Source organism: Cervus elaphus, chromosome 18 (genome assembly GCF_910594005.1).
Source record: "Cervus elaphus chromosome 18, mCerEla1.1, whole genome shotgun sequence".
In the NCBI taxonomy this organism is placed as follows: Eukaryota; Metazoa; Chordata; class Mammalia; order Artiodactyla; family Cervidae; genus Cervus; species Cervus elaphus.
Window position 1 is genome coordinate 63,055,084 of NC_057832.1, and position 13,157 is coordinate 63,068,240.

The window sequence follows — 13,157 nt, forward strand, 5'->3', positions numbered from 1 at the left end:
ACCCCTATCACTTCCCTGAAACTTGTTTTTCTTGTCAGTAACCTCCATATTAGTGAATTCAATGATCAGTTCTTAGTAAGATCAGATCTTATTTAAATTATTTCTCTCCTTTCCAAGACTTTTTTTTTTTTAACTTCAGAAAAACTACAGTCTGCTGAGTTTTATTTGTCTCACAAATTCCTTTACTGATTCCCCCACTTTTCTCCACTTGTAAACATTTGCATGCATTAGGGTTGAATTTAGGATTCAGTCCTTAGAACTGTTTTATATATACAGTCACTTACACAACGATTTTGTTTAAGCTTTGAATTATCTCTTTGTGGGCAACACTAGCCTTTATAGCTCCAGGAACTTTACCCTAGCTCCAGGCTCATACCTCCAAAGGGCAGGTTGGGTTCTCACTTGTGTGTTGTATGGCATCTCAACTTAATAGCAGACTTCTCATCTTCCTCCCCAAGGTGTTTTCCCATGTCATCAATGACAAATCATTCTTGCAGTTGCTCAAGGCAACACCTCAGAGTAATCCTTCACATCTCTTACTCTCTTGCCCCACAGCTGTTGCTTTATTTTTCATTTATTTGATTATTAAAGAATTAAAAGTTTCCAAATGTATATTTACTCTTTTAACTTATTTACTGGGGCACAGTTATTTCACAGCATAGTGCTAGTTTCTGCTGCAGAGCAAAGTGAATGTCATATGTAGACATGTATGTATTCCCTCCCTTCTGGATTTCCTTCCCATCTAGGTAACCACAGAGCATCAGGTAGAGTTGCCTGTGCTATACGGCAGGCTCTCGCTAGTGTATTTACTCTTTATATTTTATCTATTAAGTAACTGTTCACATCTTTGTGCCAAATATGTAAGAGAAGATATGTTCAGAGTTCTCTTTCTCCTCCTCCCCTTTCCCTCCACTCTACTCTAGGCAGCTTTTTTTTTTTTTTACACTTTTTGGCTCACTCCCTCCTATTTTTAACTATAAATAATATTTTAATATACTGTTATTTCTTTCCCACTTTTCTTAGATGAATACCAGTATATCATACATACTTTTCTCCAACTTGCTTTTTTTTTTTTTTAACCTAAATAGTTATCTTGGATACCACTATGTAGAATAAAGTATAGAGATCTACATTTTTTTTTTTAAAGGAGCAAAATACTCCATTGAGTGGATGTATTCTTATTTAAATTCAACTATTTCTTTGTTTATGGGCATTTTACCTTGTTTATATGTCTTTTATTTTTATAGTGTATCATTGGGATAGATCCCTAGAAATGGGATTGGTAGGTCAATAGATAAACTCATGCACAATTTGGCTAGCTATTGCATATCACCTTTCTACCAAAAACATATGAGAATATCTATTTTCCCATACCCTTGGCAAGTATTTTTTTAAACATAACAAATTTCTTAATGAAGCTTCATTCTCTCTTATTAGTGCCTAAGAACACATTTTAATATGTTCAAGGGCCTTTATTTTTTTTCCTATGAACTATCTGTTGCTTGTTTTTCTATCAGGATGTTGTCTTTATTTTCTTACACTCTGCTTCTTGTTACATAGTTGTGAATATCACTGGCTTCTTCATACTCTCAGTGGTTGGACTTCATCCACCACTTTTGGGGATTTCTAGTCATCTAGACTGTTTGCTTGTAAACTTTTAATTTGATAATTTAAAATTTATATAAAAGTTACTATGATAGCACAAGGAATTCCCATATGCCCTTTATCTACATCATCAGTTGGTATACTTTGCCCCATTTATTTTCTCTCTCTCTCTCTCTGCCCTATATATATACATGTATATTTATACATGTAAATAATACATTTGCTTAGAAACACACATACATACAACTTCAGTATATATGTCTTAAGAACAAACACAAAGAACAAAGACATTCTTTTGTATAACCACAGTAAAATTATCAACAATAAGAAGACAAGATTGATAGGATACTGTTATCTAATCCACAGTTCATATTCAAATTTTGCCAACTGTCTACATTCACTTCTTTTTCTCAATACAGTAATTCATCCCAGATCATGCATTGCCACTACGTGTCAAATCTCTTGCCTCATTTAATCTTGTACATGTTTTCAGTCTTTTTTTTTAATTTTAACATTTTTTGAGGAGTACAGACCAGTTATAGAATGTCTCTGCACTTAAATGTATCTGACACATTAGCCATTAGTTAAAGTATCTGACACATTATTTTAGATTAATAAGCTTATGCATTTATGGCAAGGTCACAACGGAAAATACACATGCTTTTCACTATTGGGAGAAACATGAGGTTGGTTTGTCCTATAATTGGCATTATTATATCATTTGAAGGAGTATCCACAATATTTCTTCACTATGAGGTTATTTTTCCCTTACATAATTAATAAGTTATTTGGGGGAAAATATTTAATATTATATAAACACTGTTTTTCACCAAGCTTTCACTCACTAGCTTTAGCATCCATTAATGATTTTCTAATTGTATTACTTCTTTTGCATTCATATGTTGCCACTACTTAAGGAAGATATTTCTCTTATCTTTGTTTACTTATTTGTATTCTGATTCATATCAGCTTGGACAAATGGATTCTTATTTCATAATCTATTCCTATTATTATTTCAGTTTATTCTCAAATTATCCCAGATTTGTCCAAAAGAAGACATTTAAGTTGGCTCGTTTTCCCTTTGATTATATCCTCATCACATTACGAACACTTTACTAGATAAGAAAGCCTTCCTCAGTGATCAGTGCAAAGAAATAGAGGAAAACAATACAATGGGAAAGATTAGAGATCTCTTCAAGAAAATTAGAAATACCAAGTGAACATTTCATGCAAAGATGGGCTCAATAAAGGACAGAAATGGTATGGACCTAACAGAAGCAGAAGATATTAATAAGAGGTGGCAAGAATACACAGAAGAACTATATAAAAAAGATTTTCATGATCCAGATAATTAGAATGGTGTGATCACTCACCAAGAGCCAGACATCCTGGAATGTGAAGTCAAGTGGGCCTTAGAAAGCATCACTACAAACAAAGCTAGTGGAGGTGATGGAATTCCATTTGAGCTACTTCAAATCCTAAAAGATGATGCTTTGAAAGTGCTGCATTCAATATGCCAGCAAATTTGGAAAACTCAGCAGTGGCCACAGGACTGGAAAAGGTCAGTTTTCATTCCAATCCCAAAGAAAAGTAATGCCAAAGACTGCTCAAACTACCACATAATTTGCACTCATCTCACACATCAGTAAAGTAATGCTCAAAATTCTCCAAGACAGGCTTCAGCAATACATGAACCGTGAACTTCCAGATGTTCAAGCTGGTTGAATGAAGCACAAGCTGGAATCAAGATTGCTAGGAGAAATATCAATAACCTCAGATATGCAGATGACACCACTCTTATGGCAGAAAGTAAAGAAGAACTAAAGAGCCTCTTGATGAAAGTGAAAGAGGAGAGTGAAAAAGTTGGCTTAAAACTCAACATTCAGAAAATTAAGATCATGGCATCTGGCCCATCACTTCATGGCAAATAGATGGGGAAACAGTGGAAACAGGGACAGACTTTATTTTGGGGGGCTCCAAAAATCACAGAAGATGGTGATTGCAGCCATGAAATTAAAAGACACTTACTCCTTGGAAGGAAAGTTATGACCGACCTAGACAGCACATTAAAAGGCAGAGACATTACTTTGCCAACAAAGGTCCATCTAGTCAAGGCTATGGTTTTTCCAGTGGTCATGTATGGATGTGAGAGTTGGACTATAAAGAAAGCTGAGCGCTGAAGAATTGATGCTTTTGAACTGTGGTGTTGGAGAAGACTCTTGAGAGTCCCTTGGACAGCAAGGAGATCTGACCAGTCCATCTTAAAGGAAATCAGTCCTGAATATTCATTGGAAGGACTGATGCTGAAGGTAAAAGTCCAATACTTCAGCAACCTGATGAGAAGAGCTGACTCATTGGAAAATACCCTGATGCTGGGAAAGATTGAAGGCAGGAGGAAAAGGGGACAACAAAGGATGAGATGGTTGGATGGCATTACCTACTCAATGGACATGAGTTTGAGTGGACTGTGGGAGTTGGTGATGGACAGGGATGCCTGGTGTGCTATAGTCCATGGGGTCGAAAAGAGTTAGACATGACTGAGCGACTAAACTGAACTAACCAGTTTATAATACAGCAGGATATTTCAGATTCATCTTATATCTTCCATGATTCAGATCTGGAATCAATTCTTTTCCTCCAACATGCCCTTTGGTAACCAAAAAGGTGTACCTACTTGGGCCAGGATTTTGGAGAAATTTCAGAGCACCTCAGCAGGTACTGAGGACATTTCTCAAAGAGGCTCTGTCTGATCTGCAATCTTCTGGGAACTCCTATGGGAAAGCAAGGGGGATAAATGAAGACAAATATCTTGGGAAAGAAAATCGGTTTCTTCTGTCAAAATTAGGAGGTGGTGCTGACTCTCTTGTAGAAATTTCAAGAAATAAGCTAGATTTTTATTTTTATAATTTTACACTTCTTATATTTCAAGATTATTTTTATATTTGCATTTCTTATTTTATGTTTTACTTCTAGATTTTAAAACATATAATTTTTTTTCTGCATTTTTTGTTAGTTTTTTTTTCAATTTTTCCCTTTTAATTTTGATCAGTTTTCTGGACTAGATTATATTAAGTCAATCCTTCCACCAAGAATGACTGCTAAATTTGTGTAAAATGCTTTTTAAAAATATGTTTGAAGGCATTAATTAAATTAAGAAATCAGCAAGGATCGGAGAGTCAATGTTGAGGGACATGTAGGTGAATCTAATATTCTATTTCTGAGGCATTTTTCCAATCTATAAAACATAGCTGAGAGACTGAGAAGTTCAGCATAAAATCATAGCTAGGAAGCTGAAAAGCTGAACAGAGCTTTCAGAAGTCCTTTGAGGCTGGAAGAACAAAATTTAGAGATTAGAACTCACAAAGAGGTGGGACATTGGTTAACAGTCCAGGATTTCATTGAGACTGAAATTGAAGATTTGCCACTTGGGTGGAGTTAGGGCAAGCCAGAAATAAAACACCCTTCACAAATATTGAAATATGTCTCCGAACTAAGGCAATACCTTATTGATTTAAGATTATCAACTCCTTTAATTTTTGCCAACACAAAGGAAATCCTATGAAGAGAATTATAACATCATCATAACTTCAAATTGTATTTATTAGAATTCATAACAGTGTTCTTCCTTCCAGCAAAAGTTCTGCATACCAGAAGACAAGGCCAAACAACCAAAGTAAAAAGGAAAAAAAAAAGTGATGTAGAAATAAACCATAAGAACCAGACATTGGATTTAATTAGATATCAACTCTAAAATAATTGGTATATTGAAATAACATGCTTGAAAAACTACAGAATAAAATGAAGAATTTCAGCCAAGGACTGGAAACTCTGATATGGAATCAAATGGAAAATTTAGAAATAGAAATAAGAAAACTAAAAGTAAGATTCAATAAATGTGCTTGACAGAAGATGACCCAAAGCAAGGATAAGGATTAGTGAACTGGATTAATGATCAGAAGGAAATAAATATTCACACCAAATCACAGAAAAAAAACTGGAACATACAAAACTGAGGACAAGGGAGTGGAAATAAAGAACATATGGTGTTACCACAGCCTAAAACCCCAGGATACCCCATGGGAGTTAGTATCACAGTGAGGACCACCTATTGAGAGTTGGGACATAAGAAGTAGAGAAGAGGCATGTAAGCAGGAAGAGAAGTCATGGAGGATTCCCAGAAACTACAAAGATACCATACTGAAGAGACCTGCCCTGGTTTCTGTTCATCTTCTACCCACCAATATTTCAGGTATCCAACACAGGAGTCAAAGTGCAGGGGAGCATGGCAAATGTAGTTCCCTATGTTACTCTGTGTGTGTGTGTGATGGTGGATGGATATGAAAGCAAATTGTCAGTTAGCCTGCACAGACTCCAACTTTTCTAGTTTCCAGGGATAAGGCTAATTCCTCTGCACCTATTTTCTTACTTTTGACCCCTTTAAGAGGGAACTGAGAAAAACAGAGATTTATGCCTGTGCTCAGGATGATATTTTACCTTGATTTTCAAGTTAGTTTATTTAAAAAAATAAAAAATACTGAGATTAATCCAAAAACTACCAGTGAATCAAGCATTTTAACTGAGCTGATGAATTAACTTACTTTTTGGGACCATCTGGAGACTAGTGAGTGATTTTTTTCATCAGCAAAAATATGTAAACTAGTTTGTGTTCCTATTTACAACATAAGCCCAGGTGCACCAAAGAAGTTGCACTTATTTTAGCTCTTCGCATTTACTTTGGAAACATAGCTTCTCATAGAAAAATGGTTCATTGCATTCTGATAAGGTATCTTCAGATTTTCTCTCTTTCCTTGTTTTTTCTTTTTCTTTTTTTGTAAATATTATGCTCTGTTGTACTGAATATTGAATTTCATGTACAAACTGAAATGTCACTCAGAAGCATTTGACTTCAAACAATTTGCAGGAAATTTATTTAATTGAAACTGTTTTTCAGGCAATGAAAATTACTAGAACAACTATGGAAATTGACTATATTATTTTTTTCAACTAATGAGTTCTTTAAAGTAAACTGGTAATCAAAAATCATGCTATTCTTGTTTTTTTGTATAACTGGTTGCTGCTGCTGCTGCTAAGTTGCTTTAATTGTGTCCGACTCTGTGCGACCCCATAGACGGCAGCCCACCAGGCTCCCCTGTCCCTGGGATTCTCCAGGCAAGAACACTGGAGTGGGTTGTCATTTCCTTCTCCAATACATGAAAGTGAAAAGTGAAAGTGAAGTCGCTCAGTCATGTCTGACTCTTCGAGACCCCATGGATGGCAGCCTACCAGGTTCCTCCGTCCATGGGATTTTCCAGGCAAGAGTACTGGAGCGGGGTGCCATTGCCTTTTCCGGTATAACTGCCTAGCAGGTAATAAATATGATAATGTCCTCTTTGAACTAGAGCCAGGACTCTAAGCTACAACATTGATTAAACAGTGATTATGTTCTTAAATTTTAAAACTGATTCAATAACTACAGCCTATCATCTACCAGTCATGGTACTAAGACTTACAAAGATGAGTAAAACAGTATCCAGTCTCAAATTGAACACAATATAGTGGAAGGGGTAGATTAGTAATAGATATTTAATTTATGAGGTGTAACTAGTAAAATATAATGAGAGATAAATAAATATGAGGCTTTTTTTCCTCTAAGAATTCATTGTATAATGATAAGTAGAAAGAATAGGAATTAAAATTAAGTTCATGTATATTTCTAATTTGTTGGATAGGTAAATACAATTCTATAAATAAAATCATCAGCTGTCCAAAGCAGGAACTCATGACATATGTGATTATGAATTGTGTATATCTTTTAAACATTCTATATTTTTCAGATTATTTTATTTTTTTCCTTTGGCAGTGAGTTAAACTTTAATTAGAAAAAAATAGAATATATAGAATATGTTAAAAGATAAATTTATCATTCACTAAAAATGGCATTTCTTTGTTCTAAGGCAGGATTTGGAAAATGACAACCAGCAGGCCTAATCCAGCCTATAGCCTGTTTTTATTTTATGGTCCATTATAGATAAAGGTTGGGGCTTCCCTGGTGGTTCAGCAGATAAGAATTTACTTGCAGTGCAAGAGATTCGGGTTCAATCTCAGGAGGGGAAGATCCCCTGAAGAAGGAAATGGCAACCCACTCTAGTATTCTTGCCTGGGAAATCCCATGGACAGAGGAGTCTGTCAGGCTGCAGATATGGGTCACAAAGAATCGGACACAGCTGAGCAATAAAATGCAATAGTAGATAAAGGTTTTTAAACTATGCATAAAAAACACAACCAATGAATAGGTATTTCATCAAGACCCTTTACTTGCCTCTACTTTATGGAGAAGAACCAGGGGAAAATCATCAAGATACACTACAGGTTATTCAGAGTTCAGAAATTGCCTCAAGGTCATTTTTTCAGGCTAGAGCTAATCTTTTTGAACATCACATCAAGCCCAGTTTGTGTGGATTACTGGATTTAATTCTCAAAACAATATTGTGCAGCATATTTTTTATTCTACTTTTAGTAATAATCAAACTGAGGTATGAATAGATCATAGCCATAGGAAGAAGTGAAGCAAAAATTTAAATCCAGACAGATTATTCCAAGGCTACCGTATAGCCTTCTGCATCTGAAAGGAATCTGAAATGCTATATATCTCCAAAATGGAATGGAAGTTGACCTTGAATTTAAGCTTTACAAGGTAGTTATCTAAGAATCCACCACTGAATTTAACATCTCTATCTAACTGGAAATAAAATGCAGCTGTAATCACCTCTATATATCAAAAGTTTTGTCTGCAAGTTGGCTACATTATCCTTGGTAAAATGCTCTGAGTTGATAGAATATACATAAAGATATTTTTTCACCCTGGAGGTTTCAATTTGAAAAAGCTAATAAATTACAAAGTCTTGCAAATTAAAATCATTATTTTTTTCATTAATAATTCATGTCTGATTAATGATAATAAAGAAAGAAATTAGCATGATATTTATGTGGCTACTGCAAGCTTTTCCATGGAGATTTCATCACCTTTATTATAATCAAATGTAATAATAATATGATTTTAAAATCCTTCATTTGCTATTTCTATGCCCAATTCCTGAATTAAAAACATACGAGATAACTGTAAAACAACTAGGAGATCTAACATTTCCTTTTTTCCCCTTAAGATCCCACACAGGTATGAGATAAAAAAAATTATGCCAAAATACAAACATTAAAAAAAAATATAGACAAAAATTACAGTAGGAAAAGACAGTGTGTCACCATGTTATGAACTATTAGCTCTCTTACACAATAGCAATATAGAAGGGTTTTAGTTTGGTTTATATAATTTGAATTTTTCTAATTTTATAACCCAACAATACTAATTATAAAGTAGCTAAAATGTTTCCATTTGATCAAACCTGATGAAACAGGTTTTATCCCCAGCTGGGGAAGATTCCCTGGAGAAGGAAATTGCAACCCACTCCAGTAATTTTGCCTGGAAAATTCCGTAGAAGGAGGAGCCTGGTGGGCTACAGTCCATGGGGTTGCAGAGAATCAGACACCATGTAGCGTGCATGCACACACACATCTCACATTCTTTTATGTTCATTGATATATCTGATTTTTCAAAGCATGTACATTTGACAACTTGATAACATAAAAATTGAAGAAAAATTAGCAGTCTTAGACTCAGGTAATAAAAATCTAGATCTCAAGGGGGGAAAGACTAAGGACTGCTAGTTATTTTATTGCAGGTTTTCTTTATCCCATAACAGTTACTTACTTTGTTACCAAGATTGCTATAGTCTTTTTTTTTTTTTTTTCCATTTATTTTTATTAGTTGGAGGCTAATTACTTTACAATATTGTAGTGGGTTTTGTCATACATTGACATGAATCAGCCATGGATTTACATGTATTCCCCATCCCAATCCCCCCTCGCACCTCCCTCTCCACCCTATCCCTCTGGGTCTTCCCAGTACACCAGCCCTGAGCACTTGTCTCATGCATCCAACCTGGGCTGGTGATCTGTTTCACCCTATATAATATACATGTTTCGATGTTGTTCTCTCGAAACATCCCACCCTCGCCTTCTCCCACAGAGTCCCAAAGTCTGTTCTATACATCTGTGTCTCTTTTTCTGTTTTGCATATAGGGTTATCACTACCATCTTTCTAAATTCCATATATATGTGTTAATATACTGTAATGGTCTTTATCTTTCTGGCTTACTTCACTCTATAATGGGCTCCAGTTTCATCCATCTCATTAGAACTGATTCAAATGAATTCTTTTTAATGGCTGAGTAATATTCCATAGTGTATATGTACCACAGCTTCCTTATCCATTCGTCTGCTGATGGGCATCTAGGTTGCTTCCATGTCCTGGCTATTATAAACAGTGCTGCGATGAACATTGGGGTGCACGTGTCTCTTTCAGATCTGGTTTCCTCAGTGTGTATGCCCAGAAGTGGTATTGCTGGGTCATATGGAAGTTCTATTTCCAGTTTTTTAAGGAATCTCCACACTGTTTTCCATAGTGGCTGTACTAGTTTGCATTCCCACCAACAGTGTAAGAGGGTTCCCTTTCCTCCACACCCTCTCCAGCATTTATTGCTTGTAGGCTTTTGGATAGCAGCCATCCTGACTGGCGTGTAATGGTACCTCCTTGTGGTTTTGATTTGCATTTCTCTGATAATGAGTGATGTTGAGCATCTTTTCATGTGTTTGTTAGCCATCTATATGTCTTCTTTGGACAAATGTCTGTTTAGTTCTTTGGCCCATTTTTGGATTGGGTCATATATTTTTCTGGAATTGAGCTGCAGGAGTTGCTTGTATATTTTTGAGATTAATCCTTTGTCTGTTTCTTCATTTGCTATTATTTTCTCCCAATCTGAGGGCTGTCTTTTCACCTTGCTTATAGTTTCCTTTGTTGTGCAAAAGCTTTTAAGTTTCATTAGGTCCCATTTGTTTATTTTTGCTTTTATTTCCAATATTCTGGGAGGTGGGTCATAGAGGATCCTGCTGTGATGCTATAGTCTTATACACACACACAAACACATATATTAACATATATAAAATGCTATCCCATATTTAAATATGTACAATATTTGCCACCGTAGCATTTGAGTCACTGAAATTTCTTTTTATGAAGTATGACAAAGCTTTGAATGGATTTTTTTTCACATTTTCCCTGACTATACTGTTGTCATAGTTAACAAACTGCATCACAGTTATTCCTTAAACATGCCAGATGATTCTTTTATGGATGAGATACAGTTTAGCATTATAATGTAAAGTCAAGGAAAATAATTATATGTCCCAGGGTTTAAGGAATTTCTGTTTGAAGCATTGCTAATATAGCATTTATAACACATAACCATCTTCAAAATTACCTGAGACAAAATACCAAGACATATACATATACTTCTGTTCCTTATAGTAATTTACATCATGTTATAAAGGAGTGCTGTAAAAGTCAGTAAGACAATATGCCAAACTTTTGTGAATATCAAAATAAGTTGAATTAAGAAAAGTTTTCTTCCACACCTAGTTCTAAGAGAATTGTAAATCTTCATTCAAGGGTTTTCTTTGAAAAATATATATATGATCATTTCTGGCCTTGCAATCTAAAAATGAAAAGGTTAGTTGCTCAGTCGTGTCTGACTCTTTACTACCCCATGAGCTGTAACCCTCCAGGCTCCTCTGTCCATGGAATTTTCCAGGCAAGAATATTGGAGTGGTGGCCATTTCCTTCTCCAGGGGATCTTCCTGACCATTAAGGGTTAAAAAACAAAACAAAACAAAAAAACCTCCAAGATTTATGCTATTTTAAAATAATTTCCTGGTCCCCAAGCCATTTTTCATGCCTTATTTGTGACCTTACGTGAATAAAATAGGAACACTCACTATTTGTTTGCTTACTTATCTAAGATAAATGATAATTCTAACATCTACTAGTGACATTTTCAAACAATCAATGATTTATTATTATGGAGTGTGAATGAATGGAGTAGAGGTTGAAATTTCAAGTGCACTTTACTCAATTCTTAAAATCCTTTACTTATCCTAATAATAATTACAGTCCACTTCACACACTTCTTAAATTTTTACCGTTACTTAAGCTGAGCTTACCCAGTGGTTCAGCTGGTGGAGAACCTGTCTGCCAATGCAAGAGGATGCAAGAGAAACAGGTTTGATCCCCAAATGGGGAAGATTCCCTGGAGAAGGAAATTGCAACCTGCTCCAGTATTTTTGCCTGGAAAATTCCATAGAAAGAGGAGCCTGGGGGGGCTAGTCCATGGGGTTGCAGAGAGTCAGACACTATGGAGCGTGCATGCACACCCACATCTCACATTCTTTTAAAATTTTTATCATTACATAAGGTACAGATATATACACAAACATATCAGGGTACTATTATTTTCTGTTATGTTCTCATTAATATATCTGATTTTTCGAAGCATGTACATTTGACAACTTGATAACACAAAAATTAAAGAAAACTAGCAGTCTTAGACTCAGGTAATAAAAATCTAGATCTCAGGGGGGGAAAAACTAAGGAATGCTAGTTATTTTATTGTAGATTTTATTTATTCCATAAGGGATACATACTTTTGTTACCAAGATTGCTATAGTCTTAAACACACACACACACACACACACACACACACATATACTAACATATATAAAATGCTATCCCATATTTAAATATGTACAATATTTGTCACCATAGCAACTGAAATACAACAAAATAAATTTGAAAACCCTTTCTTCATTTTAATAACTTGTATAGTAGTCATGTATAGACGTGAGAGTTGGACCATAAAGAAAGCTGAGCACCGAAGGACTGAATTGTGGTGCTGGAGAAGACTCTTGAGAGTCTCTTGGTCTGCAAGGAGATCAAAACTGTCAATCCTAAAGGAAAGCAGTCCTGAATATTCATTGGAAGGGCTGATGCAGAAGCTGAAACTCCAATGCTTTAGCTACTTGATATGAAGAGCCGACTCATTGGAAAAGACCCTGATGCTGGGAAAGACTAAAGGCAAGAGGAGAAGGGGACGACAGAGGATTCGATGGTTGGATGGCATCATCAATTCAATGGACATGAATTTGAGCAAACTCTGGAAGATAGTGAAGGACAGGGAAGTCTGGTGTGCTGCAGTTCATAGGGTCACGGGGAGTCAGAAAAGACTCAGCAACTGAACAATAACAACATAGTATTAAAATTGGAATTTCTTGAATATTTTATAGAAAACAACAGATCACAGTAATATATTTTTCCTAACACCTTGTTTAAGACACTACATTAAATAGTACACCATGAAAATTTCAAGAACAGTAACATAAAAATCTTAAAAACAAAATAATTCTTCTAAGGGAAAACAGGTCGTATTTTCTAATATGTTGATTGTTTTTAAAGTCTAAATAATGTTCTACCATGGTTGTCTTCAGGCAAATGAAAAGAAATACATATCAAAATATTATTTTCTCTTTTCTTGAAACCATTCATTATCATTGCCAATGTAGTCCTGTCAATGTGTGAACGTACAGAATATATTTATGTTGGTCTC

At 35.2% G+C, this 13,157-nt stretch overlaps 1 long non-coding RNA gene across 1 annotated transcript in view; it reads right to left on the reverse strand.

Moving 5' to 3' along the window:
• Positions 1–13,157, reverse strand: part of LOC122674360 — a 603,804-nt gene that overhangs the window by 136,409 nt on the left and 454,238 nt on the right. The window lies entirely within an intron of this gene.